We start from the raw sequence: 22,615 nt of genomic DNA, 5'->3' as shown, positions 1-22,615 counted from the left end.
GTGATGAATGATTGATGTGCCAGTCTAATGCTTGATTAGCGATAGAATCAGCTAACCAATTATGAGATCTTGGAATGTGAAAATAATTAATATAAGTAAATGATATTTTCAACAACCTCACCCTTAAATACTGGCGATATAAACATGGATCCCTTACCCGATAAATCTTATTCAATTGTGACACTATCAATTGTGAATCAAGATAAACTACCAACGAGTCGATTTCGTGAGAAATTGCCTCGGATAGTAAATTAATGATGGCAGTATACTCAGCCATATTATTTGAATCGGGACCAATGCATACTCCCCTTGATACCATCCACTGACCAGTTGGATAGTAGAGTACCCAAGCTGCAGAAGCGAGGTTCCAAGTGTGCCGAATAGCACCATCGGCGAATCCAAAATAAACCAAGTCATCCATTAACACCTGCCACAGCAAACCAAAAAGTGTTGATATCAAAAACTCTCGATGAGATATGTACAAATATACACAATGTACAAAGAAGTCATTGCCTAGCTGCTAAGCAAAGTACTTCTTAAGGTAGAGCTTGTCAGGGGGCTCTACCCACTTGCTCATAGGGATGTTTATCAGTACTATTATCGAACCAATCAATATACTTCCTTCAGCGAATTACTGTGTTGGAGCCAAAGGAACTGTACAAACATCGCTAGTTTGACTGGAGGACCTAGATTTGACTTCATGCAAAGGGGAATGAAAGCATGATCGATGATGTAAATCTTCCAAAGGTCGATCTACAACAATCATTGCCTCGAATATCGCTTCGTCAGATGGAAAAACAATATCTGAGAAATCCAACACAAGAGTGGAATCAAGGGTCCGAGAATGAGCCACATCACCATCTATCTATTTCTCAAAGGAAGGAGTAGAATGGTTATCTACAGAGTTGTCAATAGAGTCACATCTAGGCTCTACTGTAGACATAAGAGATTCTATTCCACATGCCTTGCCATCATCTGATGTGGTCACAGATGAAGATAAGGTTCTAGGATCCGAAAAATAATGAGCTTGAACAAACTCTTTCCATAAGGGGTCCTTGGAGGATGAAATTGTATCTATTCTAGCCGTAGGAGGGGGAAGATCAAACGTACCCATCAATGAAGAGTACATCCCGACTCCTAAATTCTTAGTAGGCGGACGGGGGTTATCCACTAAGGGAACAGTAGAGTCCGAAGTTGCCTGAGGATCAACTAGAGAATAGTCCAATTGATCAACCTTAACAATTTTCCCCTCATGAGGAAAGAAAATGACACGAAACAAGGTCAAAACAATGGCATCCATTTCGTATACCCAATTCCTTCCTAAGAGGAGATTGTAGTCTAGGTTAGCATCGATGACTTCTACTTCAATATTAATGACCTTTCCCCCAACACATATAGGAAAGGCCAGGATAATCTCATATGGCCTATGAGAATGACCATCAAATGTTGTTAAGAGGGTAAGTGAAGGAATAACCGAAGGCAATCCAATGGCCTTCCAACATGACATAGACATGACACACGTGGAAGGTCCCTCATCTATAACCATCTGAAAAATATTAGTTTTCTCGTAGGTAGACTTTATCTGGAAAGCCATATGATGAGGAAGTCTCTTTTTGACATTATGCATATCAAAAGTGAGAGCTAAAGAATTATTTGGATCCACTACCCCCATTGTTGATAGTAAGGCACTTCTTTGAGCGGGACACGACTGGAGAACCTCTAAAGTGGACTCTATGCTAGATCCTCAACAATGGAGTAATTCTATGCTACCCTAATATTAGGGTTGATAGTCACACATTTAGCGGGACCTTTTGGTACCCGTGGTATAGTCTCGACAGAGGGTCGCTCAATATGAAGTGGGTTGTTAGTTTCATGAACTATTTTATCCTTGGAAGTTTTACCTTCACCATAATTGCGTGACCGTGTGGCCACATTAGCGTGAGAACCCATCATGAAAACATTTGATGATTTATCCCCTTCCTGGTTGCCCCCTGCAGAGGTACCAGGGTTTGAACTTGCACCAGCAAAAAGTTGTTGCCCTTGGGGAAAAGGGTTGGTTAACATAGCTTGAGAACTAGAAGTCCCTTGCTACCCTAACAAGTGTTGAGCATCTTGAATCTTTGCGCAGAGATGAGTTAAATGGTCTCCACTGCATAACCTGCATGGAAACTTGACTTTCTTTTTAGACTCATTTCCGCCACCACCAGCATTATTGCCAGGATTATTTGCATCAGTCTTCCCATCTTGACTCTTTTTCTTACCTCATCCTTTCTTTTTCCCATTGGAATTTTGATTTCCTTTGGGGTTATTAGATTCGACAACATTAATCGAAGAGGGTTGGGAAGACGAAGGGTTAGACGATATGACTTGGTTGTTCGAAGTAGTTTGTAAAGACAACTGTTGCAGTTGGTTCAACAAGTTCACCGCATTTGTGTATACCAATCCAACGATACCATCTGCATGGGGACCTAGCTTCGACTTGGCTATGTCAACCTTAGACCTAAGAGCATCTGGCAAGATTTTTTGTAGGATCCCAGACTAAGAGTAAATCAATTCTAATTGTTGGGCCCTAAAAATAGCTTGCTCCTTAGAATAGACTCCGAACATGGAGACATCCTTAGAGATTTCAGGTTGTAAAGATTTCAAAAACCATTCGAGATGGTATTCCGGAGGAATTTCGGCTTTGATGAGCCTCTTTCTCCATCTCCATTCCTGAATATGGTCAGAAATGTGAGTTGCCATGCCCTGACGAAAAGTGGCCAGAAGTTCAGTTCCGGCATCATAATGGACAAGCAACTGGAAATGATTTAAGAAAATATTAGCTAAGCCAATGAAAGATGTAAAGTTGTCCCCTCGCAACTCTATATACCACTTGGTTACATTACCAGTTAAGGTGCGTTGAAAAAGTCTCAACCTAATCGAGTCATCAATAAGGGAGTTTGATGAGCACCACAAATGGAATGTGGTTACATGGTCGCCTGGGTCTTCACCGCCCTTTCCTTTGAATTTTGGAATGTCCGAAGGGAGTTTGGTTGGGACCGGAGGCCAGGACAGGTTGTGTTTCATTGGATCATTTGTTAATTTTGTGAGATCTGGCAGGTTCAAAGTTGCCAGAAAAAGAAGCCTAGGAGGACCTTGGGGGTTCCACCTTGACTAGGCGGAGCTCCCAAAGTTTTGAAAAGATTGGCCTAGATTTTGAAAGGCACCAGGCTACCTGAAGTATCCAGCAGAACCAGCTGAACCAAAAGGTAAGCCTTGTGATCCAGTGAAACTTAGAGTTTAACCAACTCCAGCCGCAAAACCTCCATAACCGGCAAAGCTTCCTCCTAAAGGATTATAACGAGTCGATAACCCCTGATAAGGATTCCAAGAAGAAGCTAAGGGAGGAATACTTCAAAATTGAACTAACTGTGGAGTACGTCCCATTCCCTTGTTGGCCGAAAAATAGATTCCCAGTTCCCATGCCACTAACCACAGGGTTGGTCCAACCTTGGAAAGGATTGTTGCTTTGTCCTATAGAAGAAAAAGGCATAGATCCTACTGTCGAGTTGGAATATGGTATATGACCACTTCTAAAAGAAAAACCCTGAAATGAAGCCGATCCACCCATCATGGATGTGGAGGCACTAAATGGAATTGATGGAATACCCTGTAAATGGGTGCCAAATGGGAAGAATCTAGTACTAAAAGCATTGGCTTGGGAATTTCCACTTGTAGAAGGAATGGAGGTAGACCCAACAAAAGATGTGCTAGCAAAAGACCCAAATAAAGATGCAGAGGGGATGGAAATAGTTCCTCCCCCTTGTACTAATGTTGGAGTCTGCATAGTTGCAGCACTTGTAGTAGAAGCCATGCTTCCAGTAGTGGTCATCGATGGTAAGTGCGTAATGTGACCTAGAATTGATGGTCTATGCGTTGGAGTCCCAACGTTTCATAATACTTCTGGATAACTAGAAGGTAAGGGAGAATTCAGAGCCGATAACAACTCTGGGAGTTCTTCTACCTCTATGTTATCTTCTGTCTGAAAGAGAACTCAAGAAAGAATCAGAGTGTTCCTCTCTTGTTCTATGGAAGTACCGGGCCTATTCTGAACACTAATGCCCCCGAGAGGAGGATCAATCCACGATGCGTCAGCTGCCACGGGATGAAACCCATGGGCAGTATTACCTCTGTGCCTTCTAGGAGAAGGCTCTAAACTTGGTGGTGAAAGACCACAAAGTCTTCAAGACTGTCTAGGTGATCGGCCAGCCACTTTGAATTTTTTATTAAGGTCTAGCTAAAGACTCAAAAAATTGAAAGCTAGGCCAACTAGGAGCACAGAGCACACACTAAAAGTCCCTAAATGATATCAGCCAGTCAAACAACTTTCGATTATTTCCGCTCCGATGATGAGGATTGGACACCAAAATACAAGAAAGTGAAGTAAGGGGCCTTCCAAAGATAGTTTGGGATAATGATGGGCCAATCCTATCAGCGAAGGTAACAGAGGAAGTTATGCTGACCTCCCAACAACAGCCTGCACCGGTGCAAGCCCCCAAGCTTCACAAGGGTGCCCTCCAGTAGTACCATTGAGAGTGATACAACATTGACCTCAGGTGCCACGGGATTCCCCTCCGCAGCCACCTATGTACATCCCTAGGAGTAGCAACTAAGGTTACCAACTTGTATTAGAATCCAGGCGGAATAGTCTTGAGGTTAGATCCGACAAGTAGGAGAGGGGGTATCTCTCTTCCCTGTCTTCAAAAACCCTCGTGCTTGACTCCCAGATCCAAAGCTTTCCTAGTCTCCCTAATGCTATTGGATTTTCACTCACTATTCAGACTCCTATGTTTGACAGTTTAAATGGCATTGGAGAATTATCTCTCCCCTCGCCTAATCCAAGGCCCTAAAATATCCTAAAACTTGTTGGTGTGTCCAACTTGACAATTATAAAAAGTTCTAGTATATTTTAATTAGCACTTGTTTTTAAATGAGTTGTTCTTTAAGTCAAGGGATAAGCAGAAGTGAAACTAGTTGTGTTTTGACGCAAAAGAAATTAATAAAAAACAAACTACATGCAAATGCACATGTTTTTGTTTTTCGATGAAAGAAATTTCTACTAGGTTCAAAGGAACTTCAAAGAAAGCTACAAATTTTTCTTTTCTTTTCTTTTACTCACGCTCCACACTCACAAAAGTTAACAAAACTATGGATGTCCTAAAAATATGTGCAAATTTATCCTAATGCAACAAGTACATGCTGATGCAAAACTCAAAACTACTCTTAAATCAAGAAATGAAAGTTACTTGTTTATCAATTTTTTAATTTGCCACTTAAAATGTTTAGATGGAATATGAGTTGCTAATGCTCATTTTCGTCTCTACACTAAAAGCAAGTTTCAAGACAAACAAAAATGCACTTTCATTCACTAAAAGAAACTAAATCAAAACCAAGTTCAAGAAAGCAAAACCAAGTTTCAAGAAGTTTTCTTCAAAAGCAAAACAAAAAATGACTTTTCAAAAGTGCTCTAAACAAGACTGAAACTTTATGATCGAAGAATAGGCAATGAAACACTTTGCGAGTTTGCAACACAAAACAAGTGAGAACTCAACAAAAATGTGTTTCAAAATGCTCTTAACAATCAAAAAGCAACAACAAGAGCTTGGCAATAAAGACCAAAGGATTGAAAAGACAACTTTCAAGAAAGTGTAAACCAACAACTTTCGGAAAGCAAGAAAAGCAGATGGTCATAAAGATATAGTTTTGACATGCAAACCAAAAAAGTCACCAAAACAAGATTTGACACAAAGACTGAGATCAACCTTTCTGCCCTAACAAAACAGAGCAGCCAAGACTCCTAACAAGAAATCTTGTGTGCTTAACAAAAACGATGACACTTGCAATAAAACCAATAAGACCAACACTTTCCAAAATCAGAGAGAATTTGAAATCAGATACTTGCTGTAAAACTAAAAACTGACACAGAAAAGTAACTATTCAGGACTGAATCAAACCAGCAGACAAACCTTCAAAAACAAAAAGATTTGAAAAATCTTGAAAATTACAAGATATACGCGACTATATTGATGTACAGCTACGTGTATACACGACTGAGCCTAAGGAAACCTGTGTATACGTGGGTTAACTTAAGGAAACATGCATATATATGCTTCTGTAAATAAGAAAAACAGCGTATATAAAAGATTTCAAGAAAAAACAAAAAATAGTCTGAAGAAACTGACCAAACTTACAATTCAAGTTCATACAGGAACAAACTACACAGTAACAGCAAGCAAATAGACATCTGAGCCCTGATTGGCTTGAATAAACCCAAACTAGGAACACCAAAACTATTGTCCCCAGTGGAGTCACCAATTCTGTTAAGGGATAAATTCCCCTAGGGTCTTGGTTCGATACCCTAGCAGATCAGAGGTTGTCTATACAGAGAAACACACATTCCATATAGCCATAATGATAATATAAGCAAACTATACGATAAGGGGCATACCTAGGGATCCTTCGTTTGAGAAGATCCTACCAGGGAGTTCCTTTTGCTCCTTCAACCTGCAAAACAATCAATTCAAGAAACTATAGCAGTATATGGACTAAACATCATAAAGAAATCATCTTCATAATATATTGAAAGGTAGTTAGTTATGCAATTAAAAAACCATTCATATATGAATCATAACATGGATATCATAAACATGAAGAAGATTTATATTAGGAACAAAGGCAAGTGCTTCTTTTATTATAGACAAATAAAGTACGAAAAGGAATATTTTCACTTGATTCTTCCTTTCGCAGGCTCCAAGCGGAACTGTCCTCTGGATTCGTCCAGTCTCAAGCCTTTAACAAACTCCTTCCATGCCTTACTCCATGATATCTCGAGTAGTAGATAGACATCATCACACAAGGAAACATGGGTTTCCTGTAAATGGGGGAAGTGCAGGAGGCACTAGGATCTTAGCCCTGGTCAGGGAAATCTCAACATAGTAACCTTTCTCTCTCTTCTCTCCTCCTTTAGGCCTTCCCATTGAAGCCCTTTTATACTTCTCCCAAAGTAGTTTTTTATTTGGGAATTCGTTGGGAACAGTTGGGCCATGGGCACTAATAGGTGATCAGCAGGTAAAACCCGCGATCTCCGCCCGAAATTAAGGATATTTAATTTTTTTTAAGTATTTTAAGACATATATGCAGGTTGGGTATACACAGACCCGCGTACACACGCATTTAGCTTAGGGCAATGTCGCATATAGGGAATAAAACACTTTTTTTTAAATTTTGGACCAGGTCTGGAAGGAGGGGTTGCCCTGCGCCATGAGTGCAGCATCACAAACCTGAAGAGTGAGATTTGGAGCTGTAACAAGGGTGATAGAGAGGTAGCATGGTGTTCTCTAGAACATTGTATCAGACAAAGATGCCAAGTACACTTATAGGTTTTGGAAGGATTTGTTTGAAAATTTGGGGATAGAGTTAGATTTCAGTACAACTTATGATCCACAGATAAATGGATAGACAAAGAGGGTCAACAAGATTCTTGATTAGGACATGTTGATGATGTATGTTATGCATCAATAGAGGAATTGTGAGGAGTATCTTCCACTGGTGGAGTTTTCATATAACAATGGGTATTAGTAATCCTTGAAATGAGTCCATCTAAGGCTCTTTGCGAGTGGAGTTGTAAGACTCCTATCATCTGGACCAATCCAATAAATAGGGTGTTGATTGGACTGGATAAGTTGCAGAAATGGAACATGAAATGTAGGTTATTAAGAGGAATTTGAAGGAAACAACAAACAAATAGAAGAGTTATGCAGATCATCACAGGGAATTGAAGGATTTTTAGGTTGTGGAGCATGTGTACTTGCACATCAAGCCCAAGAGAAGCTCTTTGAGGATTGGATCATGTGCCAAGATGGCACCTTGATATTGTAGGCCTTTTGATGTCCTTCAACGGATTGGACCAGTGGTCTGCCAACTTGCACTGCCACTGATGGTGAAATTCCATGATGTTTTCCATGTTTCGTTACTTAGGAGATATGTCAAGGATTTTGATCCTGTGATTGATTGGTTTGTACTATAGGTGGAACTAGAGGGAGAATTCTAGCTAGAACCACAATACATATAGCAGTCGAAACAACTCATGCTCTGGAACCGAGAAATCGAGAAAGTTAAGGTTCACTAGAAGCACTTTAGGCCCAATCAAGCTACATGGGAGACGGATGATAAAATGCAAGATTTATATCATTCATTATTTCATGGTTTAAAAATATGATTTTTTGGTATAAGTATATATGTATATTATTTTAAGTACCATGATGAGTTGTGTTATAAAGCTCCAATAAGAGGTATGTATTTTTTTTTAGCAGACTGTCATTGTAAATGTTCATCGAGCTATGTTATAAATATCCACAGGAAATATGTTTTGTTTTCACTAATTTGTTGATCATAGGTATCATAGAACACCGAGGACAATGGTCCACTAAGGGATAGGGGTTTGTAACAACAACGAGTTAAAGTTTCATGTAATAAAGGATAATAAAGGCAATATCAGACCAAGGTCATGGGACATGTATTCCAAGCTTAATGTTGGGAAAAACTATAGTGGGCATCACTTTTGGTTTATTTATGGCTATGGAAATTAGTGAAGGAATTGTAAAAGGAAAAGATGCTATAATTGGCATTTACTTATGAGAAATAAAGGAAAATAGTAGAAAAGGTAGTTGAAGAGACACAAATTTGCATGCAAGGGAAATTAGAGTAAAAAGGAAGGAAAATGAAGAAAATAGAGGCATCAATGATAAAAAGGCTGATGAGGACTTCACAATTTTGTTATTTTTAGCTTAGAACAATTGAGAAAGAGAGAGAGATAGAGATCCAATAGGAGAAATAAAGCAAGTAAAGAAAAAGTAAGAAAGGAAGGCAAACGAAAGTGAAGGAAAGCAAGGAGAAGGTTGGATTAGCAGCTTTAGAAGGAGGACTTCATAGGTGTTACACAGTATTTTGTCATGCCTCCTGCACTTCCCTATGACAGAAACTAAAGTGCCTAAAACATGATTGTTATACAGTATACTCATCCATGTATATAGCTCGGATCCCTCCTTTAACTTTGCTTGGAAAATCTCTGGAGCTTTCCCTAAAGAGATAGCTCTTAAAACCCTAAAATGAGGATCATCACGCTTATGAAGCTCAAAACCGTGATGATCGCCTATTGCACCATGTTAGGCTAGCAATGACATTGCTCTGTTCCCTTACATACCCACAATCATCTCAAAAAGAAAATTTTCCCAAAGAGGATGAGAAGCTTCATGATCTAGAATCTTCTATAGTGGTGAGTCAGAGGTGGTTTCGTATAGATGAGGTCGAATCCTCCTAATTTGGCCTCTTGGTCTCATCCATATGAGCTACCTCCTTGAGCTGTGGTCCTAATCCTATCTTTGGAGGAGTACTAACTCCCTCTTCTGGCCTATAAATTCCTCCTCTCCCATTCCCAAATGGTTGGTCTATGTCCATTTTGCACCCCTATGCTGAGCTTGTCCTTAGAGGTTATTCATTAGACTTGGAGAAGGAGTGTTTGGAGAGTTTCTTGGCTTGTACTTGGATTACCACTCAAGGAGATCCTTTCAACATCAAGGCTACACAAATGCTGGTTCATCTTCCCAAAATATATATGTTGATGTATGTATTAGCTTGGCATTCCTTGATAAACTAAATAGTTTATTATTGGATTCTTTATTGTTTTTGGCATGCTTTGTTGTCTCATGATCACTTGTGTAGGTACATAAGCACTGAAAGAAGCAAGAACAAGTCCCTGACACAAGCGGTTCGAGGATCTCAACAAAGGAAATCGGAATAGCATCAGAGTGATGTACATCATCTCTCTCGTTCTATTTTTCAATTATAATCTAGGAAGATGTCTATTTGATTGTTACTTCCATTGCTAGACCCACTCATTGGGCTAGAGGGATCATCTCTATCCACAGAGAGGATTAACCTTGTCAACAGTAGGTAATAGATTGCATGTGTGATTTCCTAGTTGAGGACTTGTTTTCATTAGCATGGGTTTTTCCTAGTTTGAAAGTGGTTTCACCCTTGCCTTTCCATTTCCTCGATAGTCATGGTGTGATGGGATTCATTTCTAGTTGAGCTTTGGATTATTGAAAAGTTTTGGAACCAGGAGAGATGGTCTAAGGAAAATTCCCAAGAGTTGGGGATGGAGATGGTTTTCTTGGGAATCCCTCGACAAGTGGGTGGAGACATGAAAATTCCTTAAGATATGGTGAAAAAAATCTTAGGCATGCAATCTTGGTTTGGTTTTGTGATCTCGGGACTAGTTTAAGTGAGATCATGGTAGATTGAGGGTGGAGGTGGTTTAATCTATAAATTCCCTTGGTTGATTATGTGGAAATCCCTAAATTTATTAGCTTTTGAATAAGTTAATAACATCTATTTTCTTATTGTAATATATGATAACTTTTACTTATTATTATGTGGATTCTATGGTTTTTTTGTCATGGTTATTATTCTAGTTATATGTTAGTCATAAGAATGGTTCTGTGATGTGATATGGCTATGGATGTTATTACTTATTTGCAAAGTATTTGAATTATTGATGAATGCATGGGATAACAAGTGTTAATGCAGTTACTTGATAGAGAATTAGACCTTCCCAGTGATATTGATATGGTGTTCAGATATTTATGATTATATATTCATTCATGACCTGTAACTTACATGTTTACCATAAATTTGATGAAATATATATCACATTCTAGGTATTTTATGTCAAGTTCTTGCTTCAACTTTGAAGATCTAGCATTGTCATCATGTAAAATGTGGTTGTGGAAAGTTACAATAAGTTTTGGGTAATGATCTAGAGGCTAGCCTAGAAAAGTGTCTCAAATCTCAGAACCGCTCGCAAAGAAAAGGGGAAATCATATCATAAATGCATGGAGGTAGGCCTATTCATGTGGTTGGAGGTCTATAACCACACTCTTAGCTTGATGTGCATGTAGTTGGGGACTTAGGTCAGTGAAAAGGGGTCCAACTCAGTGATTGACAACTTGGGGTGGTTTGCAAAGTTCTAAGTAATCGAAGGGCTTGTAAAAGTGGGTAAATGCTTGGAGGGGTGGTTACATAGATAGCTTAACAGACATAGGTGGATGATGATGTTAGGATGATGTCACCATGACATGGTTCAATGAGAGGAGGACACTTGGCATACATATATAGTGTTTTTTGGTACCCTAGTGGGCCAAATATGAGTAGCACGTGTCACCACTCATATGGCACCATGTGGTGGTTGTGACATTAGCATGACATCATCCCAAAAGGGCTTGCTGGGAAGGTTTGAATGGTGCACAGGTAAAGTGCTCCAGGATAACTCATTATCAAGTGCATGTGGTTGATAGTCAACCCAACCTGTTTTTTAATGGTCCTTTAAATAAGTAGGTAGACCCACCTTGACAACTCCTCCCAGACCTGCGATCCCAAAATGTTTTTAAGAGAACAAAGGAAGGACCTTGAGGCTTACTAAGTGTTATGAAACTAGCTCAAGAAAAGATAGAAAAGATAGATCAACACTTTAGAATTCAGCCTCTTCGAGGGGGCAACCTCCTTTACATTACATAAATGAACAATTCTTGGATGATACAAATGACAAAACCTCCTTTCTATATATAGGAGTCTAAGGAGTCACAATATAATCCAGCCGACCTAACAATAATAATATAAAGCCACAAAAATAATAATAGAGGGATTCTATGGGGCACAGAAATAACAACATGGGGGTAATAGGGGCACAATAATATAAATAAGGGGTATAACTACAATAGTAATGGGGTAATCACTAGTATTATAGGGACTCAACATGCCCCTCTCCTTCAAAAAAGTGTTGTCCTCAACGCTTGAGTAGTTCTGGATACTTCTGCATAAAATTCTCATCCTCCCATGTGGAATCTTCAGCAGATAAGTTCTTCCACTTGATAAGATACTTTGAAATTGATCGATTTCGTAGCTGTCGAGTTCTTGTTCTGTGACTGCTTCCAGTTCCAGTATAATTTTTCCTTCCTCGTCAAGTTCTGGCAATATTGTTTGAACTGGGAGCTTGTCGCCTATAACCTTCTTTAAACATGAAACATGGAAAACTGGGTGCAATCGAGGAGCTGCAGGAAGCTCCAATTTGTATGCCATAGTACCAATCTTTTGCAACACCTTGTACGGACCATAATACTTTGGTGATAATTTATTATCCTTCTTAGCTTGCTTTAGGGACATTTGCTTATATGGTTGTAGCCGTAGGAATACCCAATCACCTACATCAAAACTTCTTTCACTGTGATGTTGATCTGCCTGTTGTTTCATTCTATTTTGTGCCAACACGAGGTTATCCTTTAAGAGTTGGAGGATTTGTTGTTGATGTTCAATGTGATGTTCCACTGCCTGAACCTTAGAATTTTCTCTTAAATATGATGTGATGGATGGTGGTTGATACCCATAAAGTGCCATAAATGGGGTCATTTTTGTTGTTGTATGGAAGGAAGTGTTATACCACCATTTAGCCAGAGGCAACCATTTGACCCATTGTGTCTGTTTATCAGATACAAAGCAATGAAGATATCCTTCCAAACATTTGTTTACTATATCAGTTTGCCCATCAGATTGAGGATGATAAGATGAGCTATGAGCTAACTGAGTACCAAGACAAGAAAATAATTCTGTCCAAAAATTTCGAGTGAAAATGGGATCTCTGTCACTTACAATAATCTTTGGGTTTCCATGTAGCTTTTGAATTGTTTCCATAAATGTAGTAGAAACTGTACTGGCTTTAAATGGATGTGATAATGCACAAAAGTGTGCATACTTGGTAAGTCCGTCAACTACCACAATGGTGACACTCTTTCCCTCAGACTTGGGTAAACCTGTGATAAAATCCATTGAAACCTCCTCCCAACATTGGCTTGGAATGGATAAAGGTTGTAATAGACCCGGTGTCTTAATTGTTTCAACTTTATTTTGTTGGAAAAGCAAACATTCCGCCACAAACTTTTGAATATCTGATTTAAGGCCATCCCAAAAAAATTCCTTCTTAACCCTGTGGTAAGTTTTTAAAAATCCTGAATGCCCTCCTAAGGGAGAAGTGTGCAATTCCATAAGAATCTTTTGTTTTAGCTGGGAATTCTTACAGAGGTATAAGCGATCTTTGTACCATAATGAATCATTTTGCCAGCTAAATGTATCAGACGTACTGGAATCTTTTTGTAGCTTTCGAATAAGTGCCCACACTTCTTCATCATTCTTCCATTCCTCCCTTGCTTCGTTTATCCAATCTGGTTGGATAATAGAAATGGCGCACAACAATGCTTCCACATCCTCATCCTTTCTTGAGAGTGCATCTGCCACCACATTTTGCTTCCCTTTTTTGTAGATGATTTCAAAGTCATAACCCAACATCTTTGTGACCCACTTTTGTTGCTCTTCAGAGGATAATCTTTGTTCTAAAAAGTATTTAAGGCTATCATGATCTGTTTTTACCTTGAAGTGTCTTCCCATTAGGTAGGGTCGCCATTTCTTAAGTGCATGGAGTATTGCCAACATTTCCTTCTCATAAATAGCTTTGCTTAAAAACTTTCCCTTGATTGGACGACTTTCAAAAGCAATGGGTCTTTCATCTTGCATTAGAACAGCACCAATTCCATTTCCTGAAGCATCACATTCCACAATAAAGGTTTTTGTGAATTCCGGTGTAGCTAAGACCGGTGCTTGGCACATTGCCTCTTTAAGATGTTCAAAGGCCTTTGTTGCTTCCGGAGTCCATGAAAATGCATCTTTCTTCAATAATGTTGTTAGAGGTGCTGCTATTCTCCCATAATTCTTAACAAACTTGCGATAATACCCTGTCAACACAAGAAATCCTCGCAGATGCTTTATGGATGTGGGGATTTTCCATTCCTTAATGGCTTTAATTTTGCTAGGGTCTACCTTAACTCCTTCATGAGATACAATATGACCCAAATATTCCACCTCCTGGACTCCAAAGAAACATTTGGATCTTTTTGCATATAATTGTTTCTCCTCCAATAGTTGTAGCACCCTGTCAACATGTTCAACATGATCCTTCCAAGACTTGCTGTAGATTAGTATATCATCAAAAAATACTAACACAAATTTTCTAAGGAATGGTTTGAAAATTGAATTCATCAAACCTTGAAATGTTGAAGGTGCATTAGTAAGGCCAAAAGGCATGACCAAAAATTCATAATGACCCTCATGAGTTCTAAATGTTATTTTCAGAATGTCTTCAATCTTCATTCTGATTTGATGATATCCCGAACGAAGATCCAACTTGGTGAAGTAAATTGATCCATGCAATTCATCCAGTAATTCATCAATGACAAGAATGGGGAACTTATCTTTAATAGTTAGCTTGTTGAGCTCCCTATAATCTGGACACATGAGCCATGATCCATCCTTCTTGTGCACCAATACTACTAGAGCAAAGAAAGAACTTTGACTTGGTTGAATTATACCAGCCTCTAGCATTTCTGCAACCATACATTCAATTTCACTTTTTTGGACATAGGGATATCTGTACGGCCTGATGTTTGGAGGAACACTTCCTGGAATCAGATGAATAGCATGATCATGATCACGCATAGGTGGGAGACCTTTGGGAGTCTCAAATACCTTGGAATGATTGTCCATGACTTTTTGGAGATCTGGAGAAATAGATGATCCTGATGTGGAAACATCTAGCGAACATAATTGTGCAATTACACCTCTTTGCTCCTTTTTTAGAAGCTTTGTCATACCATTAGAGCTGATTATCTTTCCTGGGTCCCTGCAATACCCCTTAATTCAACTTCCTTTCCTTCCGTAGAAAATTTGATGAAAAGTTCTTGAAAATTAAAAGCTATTGTACCCAAGGATTGTAGCCATTGGACTCCTAGTACAACATCAGCACCTCCCATTGGAATGGAAAGCATTGGGCTAGTCAATACATATTCTCCCATGGATAGCTTGATATTATGGCACTTTCCAGAGGAATTTATTGTTCCTCCATTTGCAATCATCACTTGACACTCTGGTGCTGGATATAGGAAGCAATTCAATTCTTTTGCTACCCTACAATGAATAAAATTGTGGGTGCTTCCTGAATCAATCAACACTATTACCTTTTTCTTCTTGATTTGTCCTTCTATCTTGATGGTTTGAGGAGTGGTAATTCCCGCCAATGCATTACAAGATATGGTCGGATTTATTTGTTCTTCATCTAGGCTTTGTTCCTGGAGTATATCTTCTTCTTTTGACCTTTCTTGCTCCTTTTCTTCTTCCTCTTCACAATCTATGTAGAATAATTTCTTCTCAGCACACTTATGACCTTTAGTGTATTTGCTATCACAACTGTAACAAAGCCCTTTTGACCTTTTTTCTTGCAATTGTTGTGGTGTCAACCTTATAGGTTGTGGAAGCCTAGGGGCAACAACACTTTCGTCTTTATAGTTGTGAGTGGTATGCTTCTTGGTTGCCATAATTTTGGTTTCCATTTTTCTTGCTAACCTGAATGCCTTCTCTAATGAATCAGGTTCCCAAAGGTGAACATCATGTTGGATATTATCCTTTAAAGACCCTATGAACACATCAATCCTATGCTCCTCTGGAATATCTTTTACCCTTATGTTCAATTTTTGGAACTCCTCAATGTGCTCCATTACTGAACCCTTTTGTTTGAGACTTATCAATTGGCTAAAAAAAGTTTTGCTTTTTGTATCTTCACAATGTGCTATCAATTCTTCCGTAAAAATTGCCCAAGTGATAAATTGTTTACAAGAGAAAAGCCATTGATACCATACAAACTGATTTGGTTCCAAATATACAGTTGCCATACGTACCTTTTGTGTGTTTTGCACATTATTGAGATCGAAGAACTGCTCCATCTGTAATATCCATGTGGCGGGATCCTTGCCATCAAACTTCCTCATATCGATTTTTGGAATATGGTGGGTCTTTGATCCAACATTAGAGTCTATGGAATCATGATTAACATTACTTTTGTTCACATCATGAGTTTCCTTTACAACCTTTTCACCATTAGTAAGTATTTCTTGTAGAAAATTTGTCAAATATGTCTTCAAATCTGCCATGTCTGTCTTCAAATCTGCCATGTCTCTCTTCAAATCTATTTTCGAATCATCCATCTTAGCTTCCATGCCCTTTATCTTAGATTCCACGCCATTTATCTTAGCTTCTGTTAGCTTTTGTGAGCGTAACATTTGTTGCACTTGTTCTTGTAATTTTGATATATCATGTAGCATTTATTCTTCTTCTTCATGAGTCATGCTAGAGCTTTCAGGTTCCTTACTAGGTTTTTTCATTTTCTTTCCTCGGGCCATCAGTTACCGATAGTAATGCTTTACTATGCCCTTTGAATTCCGTTAAACCAAGCTTACACAAAAATTTAAAAAAAACTACACACCTTTTTTCACTTTATAGAAGCCTGATATTGAATCTGATGTATATCTGTAATTTCGGATCATCCAGTTCTGAAATTGTGACCTATAGTATCCTTCTACATCATCTTTCCAATGCCACAATTCTGACCCAAATTGGATTCTCCAAGGAAGAGATATGTGAAATCTCCCACAGTGACTTTCTTTTAGACTAGTTCAGTAGAGCGAACTTGTACGACGTGCCACGAGTCACTGTTTCAATCTTTGGATCTAAAACACACATACACGAAACTACAGTCCGTTCTCTTTCTATACCTTCTTACGAAATTTCAATCCAATCCCCATAGAGAAAGTTATGACGATTTTCCCCAGGTCACATGTTTTGAATGTAGTTTAGGAGTCTGCAAAAATACCAACTTCCTCAGATCATATCTCCATAAATATCGTGCGAAAAGATCTGAAATTTGGACCCAAGGTTCAGTGCGATTTCTTTTCAAATGGGTTGTTTTTGCAACTTCTGAAACGTCACATAAAAATAGTTATAGCAAAAATGCCACGATGACCTGTTTGGAGCAGCGTAACCCTAGAATCCAAAGCTCAGATACCAAATGTTATGAAACCAGCTCAAGAAAAGATAGAAAAGATAGATCAACCCCTTAGAATTCAGCATCTTCGAGGGGGAAACCTCGTTTACATTATATAAATGAACAATTCTTGGATGATACAAATGACAAAACCTCCTTTCTATATATAGGAGTCTAAGGAGTCACAATATAATCCAGCCAACCTAACAATAATAATATAAAGCCACAAAAATAACAATAGAGGGATTCTATGGGGCATAGAAATAACAACATGGGGGTAATAGGGGCACAACAATATAAATAAGGGGTATAACTACAATAGTAATGGGGTAATCACTAGTATTATAGGGACCCAACACTAAGGTCCAAGATGATGGCGACAGATAGAGTAGAGCACAGGATCAATGATAATGAGAGAGGGGCAGTCCCATGCAACACATCATCCTAGATGCGTTTCCTAGAGGAAAAATGAAAGGAACACATAGAAGAGTAATGGGTTGTCATAGAAATGGGAAATGGTGACAGTTGATAGCTAAGATGACGACCAATGAGAAAGGCACATGTCGGTCCCATGGTGAACAAATCATCCCAGATGGTTAATCTTGAAAGGGAAAGAAAAGGCATAGAAAGGAAATTGGCCTCGATGATGGGGCCATGAGACAAGATATATTTGTTGTTGTGTGACATTGCATTGAGTAACAAAATGTGTGCCAAGACACGACTGTGTTTCAGTTCCATGTGATTGAGGACCTTCGGGCTATAATCAACAAAAGGGCCACATCCACGAACAAAATGCATGAATAGGTCGACAACTGTTAAAGGAACAAGGGTGTGGAGATATCCACAGTTTAAATAAAGCACTTTGGGACTATATGGCTATATATATATATATATATATATATATATATATATAGTCCCAAAGTGCTTTATTTAAACTGTGCATATCTCCACATATTTATCTATATATATATATATATATATATATATATAATCAGAAGCACTTTGGAGTTAAGGAAGAATATGATATATTTGGCAGCATATTAATAAGCCAAAGAAGATTATAGCAACAATTTATTTAAGCCTTCGAGCTTGTGCATGAAATGAGCTGACACCATTGAAATTTGCAACATGACATTAACATAATGGCATGAATGAGAATAGATAATTAGGTGGAATATTTGATAGGTATGCTAGAATTAGATCTCACTAAAAATAGAACACCTCTGCTAAAATTAATAACTTACTAGAATTGAGGAAAAAGAGTAGCTTGACTCCACTAATCTCAAAGAGACACCAGGGTAGAGTTTGATAACTTGAAGAGAACATTGAAATGGATCTACAAAACCAAGAAAAAGGAAAAAATAGAGGATCCATGTAAGATTTCAGGATAAAGTTAACCAAAAATTCAACTCTAAAAATATGAGTCCAAATTTCTTTATAAGAAAAATCCAATGGGAAACTGAGTTACTTGTGTGAGTGTTCAAGAGTGAGCAACCATGTTTCTTGGTAGAGGTGTGTCATAGGTTGTTGGTGCAACTTGATTCATAATGAGAGTATGCATCAAATATTAACCAGAGATTAAATTTAATATCAAAAGAGGTGAATTGGTGATATGGTTTGAATGGTGTTTTGATGAAGATACTTTTATGGTGATACTGCTAGTATAGATGGTGATTTGGTAAATAATCAAAGTATTACTAAAGGTGTTTGCTTGGTTTCTTTGGTGAGTGATTGAGGCAAGAAATTTTATCTATTTGTAAAATAAGTGGTTTATTGGTTATCATTTTTAAATCGATGAAATATGGATTAATATGGCCAACAAGTGGTGGCCTACACTCTAGAGGCAAGAGTCCCTTTAAGTAGGGGTTGATAAATGAACAGGGGCAAGAGTCCCTTCCAGCAATTGTTGATAAATGAGTGGGGGAAAGTTTCCCTTTGAAAAGTGGCTAATAAACGAGCATGCGAAAGAGTACCTTTCAACAGTGGCTGATAAATGAACAAGGGAAAGATTCCCTTTCAGTAGTGGTTGATAATAGAGTATGGGGAAAAGTCCCTTTCAACCATGCTTGATAAACAAGTAGGGGAAAGATTCCCTTTCAATAATGATTGGTAAATGAGTAGGGGAAAGAATCTCTTTTAGTGAAATTTGATAAATGAGTATGGATATAAGTTCCTTTTAATAGTAGTTGATAAACCTACAACTAGAAGCTTGTGGGACAATGATGTAATCAAGTCAAAATTGTATTTGACAAAGAAATAAAAGAAGATCAGTGTCATGTGTATTTGTTGCACCTCTGCTTGATAATGATGTTTTTATATACAAGATTGATTACATGAGTGATTTCTAAAGTGTTTGAAATGTATAAATTACCAAGAGTTGTATAATTTGGTCACACTATTGATTGACCCCCCTCTCAGTAGTGCCCTAGTTTCCATTGTTTCTAACAATATTTTCTTATCCCATAGTCAATGGTTTACTAATTTACAATTTCCTTTTAAAACAAGTCATTGCACATTTTGATATCTCTTGGGAGTTTACCATAGAATTCATTTCTAGAGTAAGATGATGATTGAATTAGCTTTGAAATTATGGGTATATATCACAGCATTAGTCGCCACGTTACACCTAAGAAAATGTTCAGGTAGAAGCATTAAATGAGTACTTAAAGACCATTTTGCAAATGCATGATCATTGAGGCTAGGTAAAATTGGCACATCATGTTATATATTGCCCTTTGGGCATACCAAATGTTTGTTAAGACTACTACTCGGTTTAGTCCTTTCCAACTAGTATATGTTGTGGAATCAATTCTTTCTATTGAATGTGAGATTATATCCCTCAAGTTAGTAATTTGGCCTCTCCATGACACGTCTATTCTTGAGGATCACCTAATTAACTTAGAACATCTTGACGAATGAGGCATATAAAAAATGTGTTAAGTCTCAATATGATATGTCCATCCACCTTAGAGTTTTTTCTAAAGGGGACCTTGTGCTGGTCTATGAGGAAAAAAAGGGTTCCATGGGGAAAATAAAGTTTATAACCATATGGGCCTTAAATTGTGAAGTTTGTGCTAAAAATAAGTGCTTACAAATTTGTTTATTATGAAAAAAAATGTGTTGGATAATCCTAGAACTAGGTTCTACCTCAAGAAGTATTATGCTTGAGCTTTAGCTTGATGATTTATTTTGTTTTCTAATTAGTGTACATATTAGTTTTCAATGTTTTATATTTTTTTGGTGACATGTTTGATTCTATTTACAATATGCTTTCACAGGTGTCTAGGATTTGTAAATGAAATTACTCACCACACGTGAAGCATGGCTTCTATAGCTTGGGTAATTTACTCTTTGTCTGGACAATAGGTTGTAACTATTTACAAAAGTAATATCACATGACATACAGTTATTAGTAGCTCATATGACTTAATTGGTGTTGTCATAGCTCAAAAATATTTATCATGTTCAAGATCCCTTATTATTTCAAATATTTCTTATGATGAAGTTTCTTGGGAATTCATTTAATTTTATTACATATGTTCATCTATCTAAGTCAAGAAATAATGTATCTAATTCTATTGCTAATTATGTTATAGATATGCACATTAATCATTCATCACATAAAAAAGCATCATCGCTGTAGCACAATCACTTGTACACATGGTAAAGTCATAAAAAAATATCATTTTATATATATATCTATATCTATCTATCTATCTATCTATCTATATATATATATATATATATATATCAAAATATGGTTACAAAATATGGATACATATCACTACAAAATTAAGGCATCTAGCTTTTTGATCACCTCTTTGATCTGGTGAGTCGATAAAAAATTATATGTTTGAGGCCCGTACCTTGGATGAGTTCCATGGTAGTGAATGGTTCCTTTGGATACCAATCAAAATAGTCATTCCCAAGCTCGTGGTACCACCACCACTTCTCTCTATACCCTCAAGGAGATCCTCCACCCATGCCATCAGTATCTAGCGAGTTAATCCCTCTAGTTTACATAACATTGAGTGGAGAAATCTCTGTACCTATGTCGCTACTTATTCCTTACCTTTTCCTCAATGTTGATGATAGGGTAGACCCTCAAGTCACACTAATCCCACATATGCACATCATTACTTCGTTTAGTACTTTTTTCTGCACAAAAAATATATTTTCTTATTAAATACTTAAATTTAATAATTCAGAAAATTTCAAATATCTTTTAAAATATAAAAATAAGCTTTTAGTCACCCATGATGCTCCACGCAACATTTTGAGGAAGGGCTAGCTCCATATCTCCCATGAAGTCTAATTCAGTATAGGGTTAGTCTCTAATGGTGATAACTTGCTACTCCCACTAGTTGAAGAGTTCATCATTGAAGGTGGATAGGGTGACTCATCCTCCTCCAAGTTTCCTGAGCAAATATTCCTAACTCACCATTTTAGACTCTCTAGGGTGAGAAATGTGTGGTGTCACTTGTGGCTTCAATTCTAGTATGTGCTCAAATAAGAGTCAGCATAATATGCTTGCATAACTTATATTCTTTATTTTATTGTGTCTACAATTTGAAAACTAACTCTTAATGTTAGTCTATAATTTTTTCCAACAAGAGTACGTTGTTGGTCTTACAGACTCTATTGCTAGAAACATCTATGGTCGAGATGCCTGGTGTAATTATGTTGAGCCTGATGTATGAGTTATACTAAATATAAGGATTTTTATCATCAGGTGTTCTATACTTTCGATGGGTATTTGTGTGCCACCTTTTATGTCATGTTTGTGTACTAGATTTTAACATAACCCTCAATTGTAAACCTACCTCTATACTTACTCTTCATATTCACCACTTCACCTATTCTAGATAGACAAATACTAAAGTATATGTCGTCCACCTCTATATGGAAAAACATGGAGTGTATTATGAAGCAATATTTCATCAAACTCTAATAACTTATCAGCATCCGCAACAACCTTCTCTACACACATATTAGACATAAAAAATAATTTTAAAATACCACAATTACTTAAGGCATCCATTTCCTCTTGGTCCACTAACACTAAACTATCAATATTTTCATGCTCTCTTCCTCTCCACATGGTAGCCATCCTGCACAAAGCTCAATGTGAATTTCAACTTCTTATTTGTTTATCTTCACAATATGTACACTCGTGACTTTAATTCTAAATAATTAGGTATATACATCTCTTTCCCTTTGGATGGTTTCATATAGGGCCAATATATGCTACTCAATATAATGGTACATGCGAATGCATAGTTTTCTTACTAAATTTTAAAAACTCATGGATCAATTTCAATCAAAATGTTATTAAATTGAATGAAATTGAAGAGAAACGTGACTAGCATTACTTGTAAGTTCCATAATTTGATTTGGTGTTCTATGAATCCTAAACTATGTGATCAAAACTTGGAGGAAAGTTGAGGCACAAAAGCACAAGCAGGGGAAAAATGCAAATGAAGTTATGAATGTTTCATATTTATACCATTTATGGCTAATTTTTACCCACTTCTCCATAGTTCTCTGTCACCTCTTAGTATTTTTAACTAATGAAATTGTATTTTACTTCTTATTTAGTGG

Source organism: Pinus tabuliformis, chromosome J (assembly GCF_031772625.1).
Source record: "Pinus tabuliformis cultivar Carrire ecotype Pingquan chromosome J, CPIR1, whole genome shotgun sequence".
Lineage (NCBI taxonomy): Eukaryota > Viridiplantae > Streptophyta > Pinopsida > Pinales > Pinaceae > Pinus > Pinus tabuliformis.
The sequence above is the reverse complement of the archived record's forward strand: the minus strand, read 5'-3'. Positions refer to the sequence as shown.